Source organism: Pygocentrus nattereri, chromosome 14, assembly GCF_015220715.1.
Source record: "Pygocentrus nattereri isolate fPygNat1 chromosome 14, fPygNat1.pri, whole genome shotgun sequence".
NCBI lineage: Eukaryota > Metazoa > Chordata > Actinopteri > Characiformes > Serrasalmidae > Pygocentrus > Pygocentrus nattereri.
In genome coordinates, this window is record NC_051224.1 from 14,867,765 (window position 1) to 14,872,051 (window position 4,287).

Sequence of the window (4,287 nt, forward strand, 5' to 3'; positions counted from 1 at the left end):
TAAGGTTTTCACGTTTTCTGTACATATAACACATTGATGAAGTCAGAAAAATAACCAGGGGCCTGTGGGAAAACTTTTGTTAACATATGCAAAGAATGTGTGGTTTTATTTGCAGTATATTCACATAATGTCAAAAACTGACTTTTTTTTTATTGTATTTGTACATTTGCCATTTACTCATAGCTATACACTCACCGGCCACTTTATTAGGTACACCTAATAAAGTAAAAAAAACCTAGTAAAAGTTTGGACCCCCCTTTGCCTTCAGAACTGCCTTAATTCTTTGTGGGATACTTTCAACAAGGTGTTGGAAACGTTCCTCAGAGATCTTGTTTGGTTATTTGAGTTACTGTTGCCTTTCTATCATCTTGAACCAATCTGCCCATTCTCCTCTGACCTCTCACATCAACAAGGCATTTTTGTCCACACAACTGCTGCTCACTGGATATTTCCTCTTTTTCGGACCGTTCTCTGTAAACCCTGGAGATGGTTGTGCATGAAAATCCCAGTAGATCAGCAGTTTCTGAAATACTCAGACCAGCCCGTCTGGCACCAACAACCATGCCAAGTGCAAAGCCATTTAAATCACCTTTCTTCCCCATTCTGATGCTTGGTCTGCACTTCAGCAAGTTGTCTTGACCACCTCTACATGCCTAAATGCATTGAGTTGCCGCCATGTGATTGGCTGATTAGCTATTTGTGTTAACAAGCAATTGTACCTAATAAAGTGGCTGGTGAGTGTATATTATGTCATTTCACTGTAGCTAATGGTGCTGTATGACATCAAAACCTCATAACTTTATTTTTGTTGTTCTTTTTTTTAGGCATTTCTTTAATTGCATGATGAATGGACCAATAGAAATGGTCCAAAATTACTTGGAATAAAGTCTCACAACATTAAAGGGCATTCCGGCCTAAAACTAGCATACATTACTAGTCATCTTACTCTGTAACGTAGCATTGTATCCCTCGATCATCGGTTTAACAGAATTTATGATATTGTATTGTGTTTTACTTGTTGTCACTCCTCTCCCACTATAATACCCATCATGCATTAGGCAAATAAATCATACAGGCAATAAAACACTACAACTCTTAACAAATCCTGACTGCTAACCACGGATCTAAAGGCTAATAATGCCACCTGTGGTGCTAGGTAGCATTAGGGCTAACGCACTAACCACATTGTTTTTCTTCAGTAAAGGAACGATTCTATTAAAGGAAACATATTTATTATCATTTTCTATACTTTAACATATATAATTATATATTAATATTCCCACCCACTTGTACTTCAAGATATATATCACAATAAGCTATTCCTTTCCTTTAAACCAGGAAATCTCACTCCAGAGAGTACTGCAGCACTGCTGTATAAGGCGAGTAGATATGTTTACAGCAGCTTTAGCCACGGTTTCATTTTTCATTCTGGCCGGACTTTCCCTTAAACCTACATTAAGCTATGAAGATATGAGGTTTTGTTACGACAGCAACAACACATTCTTTATGATGACAGATATTTTACACATTTGTTGGTCTTTATAGCGAAAACACACTGCTTACCATGGAGTAACTTGAACACAGCTAATTTAGGTCTGGCCTCAAACTATTATTCAGGATTTGGTTTCATTTCCTGTCCGTCTGCCACAAACATCACTGTGGCTAGCCTGTCGCCTAGGATACTGTCCAAGGTCCACAAGCCCAGGTCCTGGGTTTGCTGCACTCTTATCCAAGGCTTATGGCCTTTTGTATGGGCTCCAGTCAGATTTCATGAGTGAATGGGAAACATGTACACTGCATTAAGTAGCTAAATAATAAAAAAAAAAAATCAAACCAGGTTTTATGTTGAGATGAGTTATTGTGAAATTGAAAATAAACATGTAAAACATCACACGGGAATGTGTTTCACTCTGTTTCTCTTTCTCTTTGTATTGTGTCCTATATTTTCCCCACTTTTCACCTTATTTCTTCTCCAGTCAAATATCAGAATGAAAGTTTAAATATAGCTGTTATCTTTTCTGTTGTAGCAGATTAATAGTTAAAGGTCGGGCAGACGGTTGAGTGGTTGGAAATAATTGACAAAGCAGACACCATTTTTTCAAGCAGTCTGTTGTCAGCATTAACTCAAATGTTTTGAGCAGTTAAAGGAATAGTCCAAAGTTTTTCCATTAAAACATACAACCCCAATTCCAATGAAGTTGGGATGTTGTGTAAAACATAAATAAAAACAGAATACAATGATTTGCAAATCCTTTTCAACCTATATTCAATTGAATACACTACAAAGACAAGATATTTAATGTTCAAACGGATAAACTTTATTGTTTTTTGCAAATATTCACTCATTTTGAGTTTGATGCCTGCAACACGTTCCAAAGAAGTTGGGACAGGGACACGTTTACCACTGTGTTACATCACCTTTCCTTTTAACAACACTCAATAAGCATTTGGGAACTGAGGACACTGAGGATACTGACACTAATTGTTGAAGCTTTGTAGGTGGAATTCTTTCCCATTCTTGCTTGATGTACAACTTCAGTTGTTTGCACTTCATAATGTGCCACACATTTTCAATGGGAGACAGGTCTGGACTGCAGGCAGGCCAGTCTAGTACCCGCACTCTTTTACTACGAAGCCATGCTGTTGTAACACGTGCAGAATGTGGCTTGGCATTGTCTTGCTGAAATAAGCAGGACGTCCCTGAAAAAGACGTTGCTTGGATGGCAACATATGTTGCTCCAAAACCTGTATGTACCTTTCAGCATTAATGGTGCCTTCACAGATGTGCAAGTTACCCATGCCCTGGGCACTAACACACCCCCACACCATCAGAGATGCTGGCTTTTGAACTTTGTGCTGATAACAATCCAGACAGTCCTTTTCCTCTTTGGCTGGGAGGACACGACGTCCATGATTTCCTAAAATAATTTGAAATGTGGACTCGTCAGACCACAGGACACTTTTACACTTTGTGTCAGTTTTTTTGTATCTCAGATGAGCTTGGGCCCAGAGAAGCCGGCGGCGTTTCTGGGTGTTGTTGATGTATGGCTTTCGCTTTGCATGGCAGAGTTTTAATTTGTACTTGTAGATGGAGCAACAAACTGTGTTCACTGACAGTGGTTTTCTGAAGTGTTCCTGAGCCCATGTGGGAATATCCGTTACAGAATGATGTCGGTTTTTAATGCAGTGCCACCTGAGGGATCGAAGGTCACGGGCATTTAATGTTTGTTTTCTGCCTTGCCGCTTACTTGCAGAAATTTCTCTCTTCTTGTTGTTCTTAAACTTTTGGAATATTTGCTCACGCAGTTGTTCACAAAGTGGTGAACCTCGCCCCATCCTTGCTTGTGAATGACTGATCCTTTCAGGGATGCTCCCTTTATACCCAATCATGACACTCACCTGTTTGCAATTAACCTGTTCACCTGAGGAATATTCCAAACAGGTGTTTTTTAAGCATTCCTCAACTTTCCCAGTCTTTTGTTGCCCCTGTCCCAACTTCTTTGGAACGTGTTGCAGTCATCAAATTCAAAATGAGTGAATATTTGCAAAAAATAATAAAGTTTATCCGTTTCAACATTAAATATCTTATCTTTGTAGTGTATTCAATTGAGTATGGGTGGAAAAGGATTTGCAAATCATCGTATTCTGTTTTTATTTATGTTTTACACAACATCCCAACTTCATTGGAATTGGGGTTGTATATAGAGTTTTTTTGTGCTTCTAAATTAAGGTATGGTGGAAACATGCCATAGGCTTCTACGGGGCGCTGAACAAGAAGTGTTAATGTTCTCCACAGTCTTGATATTGTTTCCATCTTATGGTAAGACCTGATAAAGAACAGAACGTGAGTGACTTACATTATTGTACAGAGTGATGCATATTCTATACTTCAGATAAATTTCAATCTTCTCCATCTCAGGCGTAGAAACACAGGTAACGAAGCTGTGTGGGTATGTAATGAAAAACAATATCAGCAAAGTTATAATAGTCATTCTTAAGTCATACAGTAAACTAAGGGTGTGGTTTAAGTGTTTTGAAACCAGAACTGGGGGCAGCTCTGTGCCCCACTGAACAGAGGCGGGTATCTGAATAACTACATCCTACTTTAGAAGTATAAAATCATTTCACAATAGAACAAACTATGGAGAAACATTGCTTAAAGAAAAACAGTTATATTCCATTATTGTGTACTAATGAACACTGAGAACAGAAATATATACTTGTACATATTAACGCATTTGAAATTATTAATGGAAGATATTTGTATAGAAATGGACTTTTAAAAGG